This window comes from Danaus plexippus, unplaced genomic scaffold (genome assembly GCF_018135715.1).
Source record: "Danaus plexippus unplaced genomic scaffold, MEX_DaPlex mxdp_38, whole genome shotgun sequence".
Taxonomy (NCBI): domain Eukaryota; kingdom Metazoa; phylum Arthropoda; class Insecta; order Lepidoptera; family Nymphalidae; genus Danaus; species Danaus plexippus.
In genome coordinates this window covers 69638-85576 of record NW_026869859.1, presented here as the reverse complement: position 1 = coordinate 85576, position 15939 = coordinate 69638, and positions in this window count along the sequence as shown.

Sequence of the window (15939 nt, the reverse complement as noted above, 5' to 3'; positions counted from 1 at the left end):
TGAAGCCACCCACAGTTGAGCGACAACCTGCGATACTACCATATGTGAAGGGAGTTACTGACAGAATAGGCAACATCTTGAAGAAGGTTTCCATTAAAACTATTTACAAACCACATAAGAAAGTGAGCCAATTCTTGAGACCAATCAAGAGTAACATTCCTTTGCAACAAGCGGGTGTATACAAACTCGATTGTGACTGTGGCTTGTCATACATTGGACAGACGAAGAGGAGCATCGGTACAAGGGTTAAAGAACACATCTCAGACATCAAAAACAGGCGCGCGTCGAAGTCAGCAGTGTGTGAACACACAATGGACAAACCAGGCCACTACATTCGGTTTGATAAACCTCAAATCCTCGCTCGGGAAGACAAGTATATACCGAGATTAATTCGCGAGGCTATTGAAATTAAAAAACATCCCAATTTCAATAGAGAAGATGGCTGGAATCTATCAAACACCTGGGACCCCGTTCTTAAAAATATAAAATCCCATGTCCGTAACCACACCGCAGGACCTCAAGACACCGTGAGCGCATTCTGCCGGCATCCAGAGCGGTACGCCAGAAAATTAAGAAATCGATGGCGGTAGATGATAAATAACAAGGACCAACTGACAGACATTCACACCTCTTCTGCCCGTGATCACGGTTGCTGCAAAGTAACCGAAACGTCGGGATTATGTAGTTTTTAAATAATAAAATCCGCGTAGTAAATCCGAATAATACTAGTTTCATTTAAATGAATACTCGCGAAAATCTTAGATCTCATTATGTGAACCAGTACGGACTGGAAATCGCAAACAGAATACGCCGGTTGGAGTACCTCAAGACGAAGAAAGCAAAATTATTACCATCCTTGAATTTCCTCAAGAGATGCCGGGATCACGACATCATACCAACATGTGTCAAAATATCACCAAAAAAAGACATCAAACATAGCGGCAGGATACTCCATCAGGCAAGTAAACGGTTACTTTGTCATCTTATTAGACAACATCGGTCGGATGCACGGCAGTTAGATTTTGAAATTGATGTTCTGAGTTACGAAATACAAAAATGTTTGACAAAGACAGATTGGCAAAAATGTTTTGATATTATTAATAAACGTGAACAATCCACGTATAATCAATCGAAAAATAATAAAATTAATAAATTTAAAAAATTAACGGAAAAAATTAAAAGTAGTAATCATAATGGCAATAGTTATAATATTAATTTAAGTCGGGCAACACAAACATCGGTAACTGTTGTCAATCTGTCAAAACAAACTTTAGATAAAGAAACCATTGAGATCCTTAAAAAAGGATTGAATTTTGCACCAGTGCCATCAAAATTACCGTTCGAAGACATTATCTGTAACGTTGAGGAATGTCTTCATAAAAATCATGTCACGAAAGAAGAGTCTGAAGCAATCCGGCAGGATGTTTCGTATGTTCTGCGCCGGAGCAAATTGCCTCGACAAAATATCTCTCGTCAAGAATCGGTTGCACTCAAACAACTTCGCAACAATGAAGACCTGACTGTCCTCCGTGCAGATAAGGGGAACGCGACCGTAATAATGGATACGAGTGATTATGATAATAAAATAATCGAAATTCTTTCGGATAATTCTGTTTATAAAAAAGTTAACAAAGACCCGACAACTAAAGTTTTAACAGAAACAAAATTTTTAATAAATAAATACAGTTCAAAACTTAATCTAGATATCAAATCACTCGTACCATCATGTTGAAAACCTCCAAAATTGTATGGGTTACCTAAAATCCATAAACAGGATGTTCCATTACGCCCAATAGTAAGCCAGATTGACTCACCAACTTACAAACTGGCTAAATTTCTTTCAAAAATATTATCACCACTCCGGGGCAACACAAAGTCATTTGTTAAGGATTCCTACCAGTTTGTCAAAGAATTAAAACACCTAAAATTGAGCGACAATGACAGTATGGTCAGTTTCGATGTACAGTCATTATTCACTAGTATACCTGTTCTTGACTGCATTGAGATTGTAAGAGGTAAGTTAAAGGATAACAATATGCCTATAGAATATGCAAAGCTATTAAAGCATTGCCTAACATCTGGCTACCTCATGTGGAAGGATGAATTCTACATACAAGTAGATGGAGTTGCAATGGGTTCGCCGGTTTCCCCCGTTGTCGCTGACATATTCATGGAGGACTTCGAGGTGCGAGCCCTTTGCTCTCCTCCTATAAGACCTTTAATATATAAACGGTATGTAGATGACACCTTCACAATATTAAATAAAAATAAAACATCTGCTTTTCTGAACCATCTTAATTCTATCAATAGTAAGATTCAGTTTACTATAGAATTAGAGGCAAATAATTCTTTAGCTTTCCTTGATATACTTGTCGTTAGGAATCCTGACAATACTTTGGGACATACTGTTTATAGGAAACCCACACATACGGACAGGTACCTCAATGGTAACTCACACCACCACCCTATCCAGTTAGCTACCGTTGGCAAATCTTTGTTACAGAGAGCCCAACACCTTTGTGATGCTGACCACCTAGAGGCCGAGCTGCAGCATGTAAAACATGCTCTCACCATCAACAACCTGCCCGTGCCTCGCCAGCATCGCAAGAACCACCTGAAGCCACCCACAGTTGAGCGACAACCTGCGATACTACCATATGTGAAGGGAGTTACTGACAGAATAGGCAACATCTTGAAGAAGGTTTCCATTAAAACTATTTACAAACCACATAAGAAAGTGAGCCAATTCTTGAGACCAATCAAGAGTAACATTCCTTTGCAACAAGCGGGTGTATACAAACTCGATTGTGACTGTGGCTTGTCATACATTGGACAGACGAAGAGGAGCATCGGTACAAGGGTTAAAGAACACATCTCAGACATCAAAAACAGGCGCGCGTCGAAGTCAGCAGTGTGTGAACACACAATGGACAAACCAGGCCACTACATTCGGTTTGATAAACCTCAAATCCTCGCTCGGGAAGACAAGTATATACCGAGATTAATTCGCGAGGCTATTGAAATTAAAAAACATCCCAATTTCAATAGAGAAGATGGCTGGAATCTATCAAACACCTGGGACCCCGTTCTTAAAAATATAAAATCCCATGTCCGTAACCACACCGCAGGACCTCAAGACACCGTGAGCGCATTCTGCCGGCATCCAGAGCGGTACGCCAGAAAATTAAGAAATCGATGGTGGTAGATGATAAATAACAAGGACCAACTGACAGACATTCACACCTCTTCTGCCCGTGATCACGGTTGCTGCAAAGTAACCGAAACGTCGGGATTATGTAGTTTTTAAATGAGACGAAACCTCTTAGCATTCAATGGATTCACCGTGCGGGTGCCGGGTCCATTGCGTTGCAGGGAGTGGAGCTTCAACAGTGCCTGGGACTTGCGACCCAGGTGTAGGTTTAAGGGGCCCCTAATTAACGCGCGTTAAACGCTCACCTCCACTGTCCAAGCTCCTCTCCCTACCTAACCATATTTGAAAAGAACCTACTAGGGCTGCCTTCGAAGTACGTTCCAAGAACGAATTGATGTGAGTTCTGCACAGGCCCAAGTCTTTTAGCAGGTTGTAGAGAGATTTAGCCGTTATACCTCTCGCTCCCACTTCTACCGCGTATAAATCCACGACGAACCTATTTCGAGTGAGTTCGTTTGTGAGCTCGTAATATTTGTTGACCTTGATGGTATGGTCTTTGGGGGTGTTGGTTTCCCAAGGAACCGTAAGCTCTATCATCACAACGCGCTTTAAGATTCGCGAATACATAAATATGTCTGGTCTGGAGGCCGACGCACAAATATCCTCGGGGATTTTGTATTGTTTTTCATACGTATCCATCATTATAGTCCAATCCGTAGCCGCTTTAAGGATGGAGTAAGGCTTGACATTTGTTTTTATAGCCCTAGTGCCCTCTCTCACAAAACCTACTGATCGCTCGTTTGTGGTTATTTCCTTTTGCGCTCTGGCTACCGAAAGACTAACCGCTTCACGTATGATTTCTAGAACCCTATCGTGACGACGCGAGTATTGACCGCTATCGAGGAGTACCCTACATCCCACTAACAAGTGCCTAGCAGTTCCAACTGCCTTCCCACAGATATAGCAAGTCTTTTCGGTACCTTTACCCCATCTTACTAAATTACTTTGATCTGGGAGAGTCATCTGGAACGCATTGAGATAGAATTTTAGCAATGCTGGGGACCAATCATGGATTAAGGTGCGCCATTTTAGTGCTAATGGGATGCAAAAATCTCCTATGTCTAACCACTCGTTCTGCATTTCTAAACTTATTGCATGGATCTTATATTTATCATTCTCGTCTTGCCGAATAAAAGACTTCAATATATCCGTATCTTGGACCTTCCTACTTGATCCTAACCCTACTCTGTTACTTTGCGCTCCTATCATAAACTGCTTGTGGAATTGAAGCCTTGACTCTAGCTCTGGGGCATCTTTGTCTTTTGGGAGCGATGTAACGACGTCATCCTGGGATTTCCCCAGGATGTATCTCTTGGAAACTCTCAGGTGTTTGTAGAGCTCCGATGGCCTTTTTAGACTCATCCCAAAACTATTGCGATCCCTAAATAAAGCCGATGAATCAGCCGTTAGCGCGAGCCCGAGCCACAACTTCAACATCTTTATGACGCCTGCATCTAACTTTGACAGAAGGGTTTTATTGAAATCATAAACGAGGAAAGGCCAATTTAAACGTGAAGTTAGGTAATTATCGTAGATCCAAGCTTTTTTAACGTTACTGATCTGTTGGCTATCTACCTTGTTGAGATCGTTTAAAAAGCTATCTACTATACCTTCTAAAGATGGAGTACGACCTATATTATCAATCTTCCGACCGAGAAATTTAAATGGTGCATTTTCTGTAACCGTAGAAATGCATTGACCGCCTAACGATAATCCCGGATCGTATGAGGTGTATCTTGTACTCCGCCTACCGAGACACAGACAGTGACATTTACATGGTTTTGTCCTCAATCCATCGGTCCACTCACAGAATCTATCCACTTCATCTAATAGTACTTGACAGTGTTTGGGGTTACGTGTCAGTATTGCGAGATCGTCAGCGAAGGCTAAAATGGATTCCGTGTATTTATTATTAAACTTGAACCGATACCCCCATTTTTTCTCGTTGCTGGTTAATTTATCTACTAAGATGTTAATTACAATATTAAATACAATTGGAGACAAACAGCAACCTTGAAATAGTCCTACATTGTAACTAAAAGTTTTTGAATGGCCTTCTTTAGTTGTTATAGAAAACTTTAATTTTGAGTAGTACGATGCGATCATATCGGTAACTAGGGGCGGAAAGTTGTACCATCTCAGCGCGAATAGCATCAATTCGTGTTGTACCGACCCGAACGCGTTCTCTAAGTCTATCCAACAAACTGTAATTTGCCTCTCGCTTTTCCTAGCATCTTTTAAACTCTCCGACAGCAACGTGTTGTGTTCTAGGCATCCAGAAATTCCGGGTAAAAACCCTTTCTGGTGATTTGGCCTAAAATACCTGTTGCTGAGCATGAATCGCGTCATTCTCGTTTGTAGAACTGAGAAAAAGATTTTGGATATAGTATTTGTTAAGGCTATCGGTCTAGTATCTTTCGGATCTGTGACTCGATCTTTTTTGGGAATGAGGACAAAAATTGCTTTCCCGAAGCACTCCGGCATTTGCTTCCTTGACCAAATTTTATCGTATATATATGTGAGATGTTTACGAACCGATGGACATTTTTTAAAGACTATATATGGGATACCATCGGGTCCCGGCGCAGATTTAGACGATTTTTTCTTTATCTGAATACTTATCTCATCTAGCGTTGGAGGGATGCCGTGGAAATCGAAACGAGGAATTCCAGGTTTTTGATCGTTGGGATCCGCATAGAGTCTTACACTTTTAGGCACTTCGTATGTGCTCTTAAAATGATCGTAAATTTGTTCATTGGTCAAGAGAAGCTGTCCGCGTTCTTTCTTAAAAATGGTTTTCGAATACTCAAATGGGTTTTTATCAAAATCTACTTCCTGTTTTGCCCGGTCAAAATTATCGCGATTTTTTGCGGTTTGCGCCGATATTCCTTGAATTAATTTTAGAATTGATCTTAACGCCCTAGCTAGTTGATGACTTAGGTGATTGTCGCCTAGGGCTTTGGCTATACGTAGATTTTTTATTAATTCCCGTTTTTTCCTCCTCATTTTTATCTTGAAAGAATTGTCTTTATTTTTGCGAGCGTAATGATTTCGAGGTGGATATTGCTCGTTAAAATAGTCGTAAATAGTATTTTGGAAAGTTTCTACTCGCGAGTTCAAATCCTGCTTCAAGCCCGGATGCTCTAACAGGTAAAAATAAAATAAAATAAATAAATAAATAAAATCCGCGTAGTAAATCCGAATAATACTAGTTTCATTTAAATTATTTATATATATTTTTTTTATATATTATATGTATATATTACTCCTTCCTTACTTACTTCCATTGTATTTAACTTTTATTTACTTGTTTGTTTCCTCTTGTTCATTAGGATTTCTCAGCACTTTCAAATGCTAATGTCATTAAATTATAGTTTGTTTCTTTAAAACTATTTGTACGCTATTAAAATTCCTAAAACCTTAAATTAAAAGAAGAAAAATGTTTAACTTTAAACACATCATTTTCTTTTATGAAGATTTTCAATATCTTACAATTATAATTCCGTGTAGAAGACTATAAGTTCAATCATTTTTCTTGTTCCGATTATTGAAAGAAAATGTAAAAAAAAAAGTTTTTTAAACTTCTTAGGAATACATTTTGTAACTACATATTATGTATACCTTAAAAGCCTCCTTTATTTATATTGAACATTAGCCACAGTGGGCCGTCCTAATAATTAAACCAGAATACTTAAATTTGATCTTCTAGTATGCAACGCTATCAAGAACGTGACTCCCATACTATGATACATTAATCTGTAGTGAGATCAATATACTTTTTTTTATTTTACATAAAAATCTACTACATGCGTGCATTCCACTGTTGCGTGGTTTTGGTGGCGCGGAAATACCAAATAATATAAGTACCGAGTACGTTTTTGAATACTCCGGTAGTTATAGGCACCGATGTACTCGTATTAAGCAGAGACGGAGTGTCTTACATTCGCATTGCGAATTCACAACGAATCATTCGGTCCATTAAATTACCGATTAATATCATACCCGATTGTACGGTAGATTTGGATCTTCATTCTATTAACACGTCACCGTCATAAAATTAGGTTTTATGTCGGTTGTCATAGTAACCATATTAAATCCACTTATGTTTTATTAAAATAACAACAGATATCACCGATGCGTAAGAGTCTGTCAACGACCAAGACTTTATGATTTTCTAATGTCATGGTTATGGAAAATGTAACTGTGTGCTTCATTAATAATACTATCCGACTATGTGGCTGTGTCAATTACTACAAACTGTGTGATCATGTGGGTATGTAATTAATCATACATTACATACATTTCTTTTATACAAAGAGAGAATTTTAAATCTACCGATTTGTGCGAAGGTTTCAGAACCCCGTAGTGTACATAGGGATCGTCGTAGGATAGACTTGAGATATTTATTAACTATTAATACCAAAAAGACATCATATATGATCTTCGCGCCTAAAAATAAAAATATACCAAATCATGACCAACTAACAATTTTTAACGAGCCAATAAATAAAACTGATCATGAAAAATATTTAGGTCTTATAATGGATAGCAAGTTAACCTGGCAATATCATATTGATCATCTTAAAAATAAAATATCCCCTTTGATAGGAGCACTACGTAGAATTTCGTTATGTATACCTAATACAATTCGTCCTATTATTTATAATTCTTTAGTAAAACCTCATATCGAATATCTTATTGAAATATGGGGAACTGCTGCGAAGTGTAACATAAAGTCATTACAAACTTTACAAAATAAAATTATTAAAGTTCTTTATAAATATGATTATATGACGCCATCCGTTGAATTATATAAAAAAAAAAAAAAAACAAAATTTCTTAATATAAATCAATTATACACTTTAAAAACCTGCATGTTGATTAGAAAAATAATAACAAATAAAACACATTTACAATTACACTTTCATAAAAAAAACACATACATACCACACTAGAAAACGTAATAAACTAGAACTTCCAAAAACCAAAACCAACTATGGAAAGAAAAACATTTTATTTGAAGGAGTTCAAATTTATAATAAATTATCAGACTTAATCATTAATAGCAAGAGTTTTCCTATATTCAAAAAACGTGTAATGGAATATGTGCAAAATAATTTATAAGTTAATGTAACCCCTACCTAAACATGTTTGTCTAATATAACTACCCGCAACATTTCATTTTACTGTATATAATTCATAAGGCAGACTTTTAAATGTACCCTCAAGCAAAATTATTGTGATTTCTTATTATAAGTGAACTTTTGTGTTCTTTATGAGAAATAAATGTCTTTAAACCGAAACCGATATGATACAATATGAACACTCATACCTAACCGACATTAATTAATTAGAAATTTTGTACATATGTATATATTTGCTTATTGAAGTGGTAATTGGATTTAAAACTATTTTGTTACTATAGATAAAAGTCGATATTGTCTGAAAAATGAAATGTAAAATTAATCTGTTGGTACGATAGTGAACCGCCAAGTGAAGCAAAAATAAAAAAGCGGCATGGCCGTATTACACTTTTCTCAAATTATTTTGGGCCATTTTCGACCTATAAGTACATTTCGCATTAAACTTGACGCCTATATTTCTGGTAAGCAAGAAAAAAGTAGCTCAAGCATTACAACTAGACAAAGTTCTTAGTTTTGTTAATTTTTTTCATTCACTGACCGTTGTCAGTATAACATAAGGTCATTATCCAATGTTCTCTTTGTTTCCGTAGCATTCTTGTAGCAGATCGTTGCATATTGCTTGAATTCATACTACTTCATATTATACAATACACGAGATCTCTACAGTTTCGCAGTATTTTTTAAATATTTATTCTGCCTGGAGACTCGGAATTCGCTTTAAATTAATTATCGGAACATAAAAAAACAAAAGAATATTACATTTTATTTTTTTAATTGAATTTTTTATAAGGGGTCTGACAATGTCTTGTTAATGATACATATTTATTGCAACTTATTATATATTTCTGTTCATGCCTATGTCTATGTGTGGGTATATATCAAATGAAATAAATCAAATTATAATGGTAAGACCAATGTAAGGACTGACAGTTAAAAGTACTATATGAGAATGTATGTATGTATATATGGTTTGTAACCCAATATTTATGTAGAATGCCTATTTCAAAAATTTATTTATCTAACGAATTGATTGTTTTTTAAGATTTCATTATATTTTTATGTTACAATGAAATACATTTTTTTATCAAAAAAGGGGAAATATACTCTTCCTAGCAATTTTGTAACAATCTCTTCATGGATTGTACTTAACTCTTAAGAATTCCTAGTCTTTTTTTAAATTCTAGTGTACAAGACCTTTTAAACCTTTTATTGCATAGCTTCTATCGCGGGCCTTGAGCGCGGAGACCGAATTCAGAAATTCCGTAGCGAAAATTTCTAACTCCTAACATCGAACGTCGTTTCAGTTTGGCAATCTTCGGCACGGTGTATGTGTGCGTGCGACTACACTATGAGGGCTAACTAGCTGCTAACTGCTCACGACTGATTCTATCTCTTTCACACACAACGCTAGGTGCTTTTTGTCTTCGTCCACGAGTAAGTTCAAGCCCGCAACTAGTTAGACCTTATCGTGTATGTATATGTATATATATGGTGTTAAAATTATAAAAAAATAATTACGTGACATCACGTGTTATTAGACTTGCTGACGAGAAGCTTGTGATATAAATACAGTAGTGGCATCACACTAAAGAATACACATCCGAGCAATGAGCACTCGTCACTGACACGTATCATTATATTATTTTATTACGATTTTATTGAAATAGATAGCACAAGTTACGGCATCTAGAAAGAAAAAAAGAACAAAGAAAAAAAAATACTGCATATATAAAATAAAAATATGATTATAATTGCATAAGTTGATAAAATGCTATGCAATAGCTTTACCGCGGCAGTCTCCGAGTGCCACACGTCTATTTTTAGTCAGTTTACGTCGGAAGGACATTTTAAATTATTTTACATTATCAATTTTTTTATAAATGTATATTATTTATTTGTTTCCTACGAAAGTGTGAGAAACAATACTTGATTTTTATAAATACCTGTTTTTCTATACAGTCAAATATTCTTAACTGAGAATTAGTTAGTTGTGACTGGACTGTTAGAGATGACTTGTTGAGATGAGTATTTTGAAATCATGGCCATAAGCCAGGTTTCTGTAGGAAACTTTACATGGAATTATTTATATATATTTTTTTATATATTATATGTATATATTACTCCTTCCTTACTTACTTCCATTGTATTTAACTTTTATTTACTTGTTTGTTTCCTCTTGTTCATTAGGATTTCTCAGCACTTTCAAATGCTAATGTCATTAAATTATAGTTTGTTTCTTTAAAACTATTTGTACGCTATTAAAATTCCTAAAACCTTAAATTAAAAGAAGAAAAATGTTTAACTTTAAACACATCATTTTCTTTTATGAAGATTTTCAATATCTTACAATTATAATTCCGTGTAGAAGACTATAAGTTCAATCATTTTTCTTGTTCCGATTATTGAAAGAAAATGTAAAAAAAAAGTTTTTTAAACTTCTTAGGAATACATTTTGTAACTACATATTATGTATACCTTAAAAGCCTCCTTTATTTATATTGAACATTAGCCACAGTGGGCCGTCCTAATAATTAAACCAGAATACTTAAATTTGATCTTCTAGTATGCAACGCTATCAAGAACGTGACTCCCATACTATGATACATTAATCTGTAGTGAGATCAATATACTTTTTTTTTATTTTACATAAAAATCTACTACATGCGTGCATTCCACTGTTGCGTGGTTTTGGTGGCGCGGAAATACCAAATAATATAAGTACCGAGTACGTTTTTGAATACTCCGGTAGTTATAGGCACCGATGTACTCGTATTAAGCAGAGACGGAGTGTCTTACATTCGCATTGCGAATTCACAACGAATCATTCGGTCCATTAAATTACCGATTAATATCATACCCGATTGTACGGTAGATTTGGATCTTCATTCTATTAACACGTCACCGTCATAAAATTAGGTTTTATGTCGGTTGTCATAGTAACCATATTAAATCCACTTATGTTTTATTAAAATAACAACAGATATCACCGATGCGTAAGAGTCTGTCAACGACCAAGACTTTATGATTTTCTAATGTCATGGTTATGGAAAATGTAACTGTGTGCTTCATTAATAATACTATCCGACTATGTGGCTGTGTCAATTACTACAAACTGTGTGATCATGTGGGTATGTAATTAATCATACATTACATACATTTCTTTTATACAAAGAGAGAATTTTAAATCTACCGATTTGTGCGAAGGTTTCAGAACCCCGTAGTGTACATAGGGATCGTCGTAGGATAGACTTGAGATATTTATTAACTATTAATACCAAAAAGACATCATATATGATCTTCGCGCCTAAAAATAAAAATATACCAAATCATGACCAACTAACAATTTTTAACGAGCCAATAAATAAAACTGATCATGAAAAATATTTAGGTCTTATAATGGATAGCAAGTTAACCTGGCAATATCATATTGATCATCTTAAAAATAAAATATCCCCTTTGATAGGAGCACTACGTAGAATTTCGTTATGTATACCTAATACAATTCGTCCTATTATTTATAATTCTTTAGTAAAACCTCATATCGAATATCTTATTGAAATATGGGGAACTGCTGCGAAGTGTAACATAAAGTCATTACAAACTTTACAAAATAAAATTATTAAAGTTCTTTATAAATATGATTATATGACGCCATCCGTTGAATTATATAAAAAAAAAAAAAAAACAAAATTTCTTAATATAAATCAATTATACACTTTAAAAACCTGCATGTTGATTAGAAAAATAATAACAAATAAAACACATTTACAATTACACTTTCATAAAAAAACACATACATACCACACTAGAAAACGTAATAAACTAGAACTTCCAAAAACCAAAACCAACTATGGAAAGAAAAACATTTTATTTGAAGGAGTTCAAATTTATAATAAATTATCAGACTTAATCATTAATAGCAAGAGTTTTCCTATATTCAAAAAACGTGTAATGGAATATGTGCAAAATAATTTATAAGTTAATGTAACCCCTACCTAAACATGTTTGTCTAATATAACTACCCGCAACATTTCATTTTACTGTATATAATTCATAAGGCAGACTTTTAAATGTACCCTCAAGCAAAATTATTGTGATTTCTTATTATAAGTGAACTTTTGTGTTCTTTATGAGAAATAAATGTCTTTAAACCGAAACCGATATGATACAATATGAACACTCATACCTAACCGACATTAATTAATTAGAAATTTTGTACATATGTATATATTTGCTTATTGAAGTGGTAATTGGATTTAAAACTATTTTGTTACTATAGATAAAAGTCGATATTGTCTGAAAAATGAAATGTAAAATTAATCTGTTGGTACGATAGTGAACCGCCAAGTGAAGCAAAAATAAAAAAGCGGCATGGCCGTATTACACTTTTCTCAAATTATTTTGGGCCATTTTCGACCTATAAGTACATTTCGCATTAAACTTGACGCCTATATTTCTGGTAAGCAAGAAAAAAGTAGCTCAAGCATTACAACTAGACAAAGTTCTTAGTTTTGTTAATTTTTTTCATTCACTGACCGTTGTCAGTATAACATAAGGTCATTATCCAATGTTCTCTTTGTTTCCGTAGCATTCTTGTAGCAGATCGTTGCATATTGCTTGAATTCATACTACTTCATATTATACAATACACGAGATCTCTACAGTTTCGCAGTATTTTTTAAATATTTATTCTGCCTGGAGACTCGGAATTCGCTTTAAATTAATTATCGGAACATAAAAAAACAAAAGAATATTACATTTTATTTTTTTAATTGAATTTTTTATAAGGGGTCTGACAATGTCTTGTTAATGATACATATTTATTGCAACTTATTATATATTTCTGTTCATGCCTATGTCTATGTGTGGGTATATATCAAATGAAATAAATCAAATTATAATGGTAAGACCAATGTAAGGACTGACAGTTAAAAGTACTATATGAGAATGTATGTATGTATATATGGTTTGTAACCCAATATTTATGTAGAATGCCTATTTCAAAAATTTATTTATCTAACGAATTGATTGTTTTTTAAGATTTCATTATATTTTTATGTTACAATGAAATACATTTTTTTATCAAAAAAGGGGAAATATACTCTTCCTAGCAATTTTGTAACAATCTCTTCATGGATTGTACTTAACTCTTAAGAATTCCTAGTCTTTTTTTAAATTCTAGTGTACAAGACCTTTTAAACCTTTTATTGCATAGCTTCTATCGCGGGCCTTGAGCGCGGAGACCGAATTCAGAAATTCCGTAGCGAAAATTTCTAACTCCTAACATCGAACGTCGTTTCAGTTTGGCAATCTTCGGCACGGTGTATGTGTGCGTGCGACTACACTATGAGGGCTAACTAGCTGCTAACTGCTCACGACTGATTCTATCTCTTTCACACACAACGCTAGGTGCTTTTTGTCTTCGTCCACGAGTAAGTTCAAGCCCGCAACTAGTTAGACCTTATCGTGTATGTATATGTATATATATGGTGTTAAAATTATAAAAAAATAATTACGTGACATCACGTGTTATTAGACTTGCTGACGAGAAGCTTGTGATATAAATACAGTAGTGGCATCACACTAAAGAATACACATCCGAGCAATGAGCACTCGTCACTGACACGTATCATTATATTATTTTATTACGATTTTATTGAAATAGATAGCACAAGTTACGGCATCTAGAAAGAAAAAAAGAACAAAGAAAAAAAAATACTGCATATATAAAATAAAAATATGATTATAATTGCATAAGTTGATAAAATGCTATGCAATAGCTTTACCGCGGCAGTCTCCGAGTGCCACACGTCTATTTTTAGTCAGTTTACGTCGGAAGGACATTTTAAATTATTTTACATTATCAATTTTTTTATAAATGTATATTATTTATTTGTTTCCTACGAAAGTGTGAGAAACAATACTTGATTTTTATAAATACCTGTTTTTCTATACAGTCAAATATTCTTAACTGAGAATTAGTTAGTTGTGACTGGACTGTTAGAGATGACTTGTTGAGATGAGTATTTTGAAATCATGGCCATAAGCCAGGTTTCTGTAGGAAACTTTACATGGAATTATTTATATATATATTTTTATATATTATATGTATATATTACTCCTTCCTTACTTACTTCCATTGTATTTAACTTTTATTTACTTGTTTGTTTCCTCTTGTTCATTAGGATTTCTCAGCACTTTCAAATGCTAATGTCATTAAATTATAGTTTGTTTCTTTAAAACTATTTGTACGCTATTAAAATTCCTAAAACCTTAAATTAAAAGAAGAAAAATGTTTAACTTTAAACACATCATTTTCTTTTATGAAGATTTTCAATATCTTACAATTATAATTCCGTGTAGAAGACTATAAGTTCAATCATTTTTCTTGTTCCGATTATTGAAAGAAAATGTAAAAAAAAAGTTTTTTAAACTTCTTAGGAATACATTTTGTAACTACATATTATGTATACCTTAAAAGCCTCCTTTATTTATATTGAACATTAGCCACAGTGGGCCGTCCTAATAATTAAACCAGAATACTTAAATTTGATCTTCTAGTATGCAACGCTATCAAGAACGTGACTCCCATACTATGATACATTAATCTGTAGTGAGATCAATATACTTTTTTTTTATTTTACATAAAAATCTACTACATGCGTGCATTCCACTGTTGCGTGGTTTTGGTGGCGCGGAAATACCAAATAATATAAGTACCGAGTACGTTTTTGAATACTCCGGTAGTTATAGGCACCGATGTACTCGTATTAAGCAGAGACGGAGTGTCTTACATTCGCATTGCGAATTCACAACGAATCATTCGGTCCATTAAATTACCGATTAATATCATACCCGATTGTACGGTAGATTTGGATCTTCATTCTATTAACACGTCACCGTCATAAAATTAGGTTTTATGTCGGTTGTCATAGTAACCATATTAAATCCACTTATGTTTTATTAAAATAACAACAGATATCACCGATGCGTAAGAGTCTGTCAACGACCAAGACTTTATGATTTTCTAATGTCATGGTTATGGAAAATGTAACTGTGTGCTTCATTAATAATACTATCCGACTATGTGGCTGTGTCAATTACTACAAACTGTGTGATCATGTGGGTATGTAATTAATCATACATTACATACATTTCTTTTATACAAAGAGAGAATTTTAAATCTACCGATTTGTGCGAAGGTTTCAGAACCCCGTAGTGTACATAGGGATCGTCGTAGGATAGACTTGAGATATTTATTAACTATTAATACCAAAAAGACATCATATATGATCTTCGCGCCTAAAAATAAAAATATACCAAATCATGACCAACTAACAATTTTTAACGAGCCAATAAATAAAACTGATCATGAAAAATATTTAGGTCTTATAATGGATAGCAAGTTAACCTGGCAATATCATATTGATCATCTTAAAAATAAAATATCCCCTTTGATAGGAGCACTACGTAGAATTTCGTTATGTATACCTAATACAATTCGTCCTATTATTTATAATTCTTTAGTAAAACCTCATATCGAATATCTTATTGAAATATGGGGAACTGCTGCGAAGTGTAACA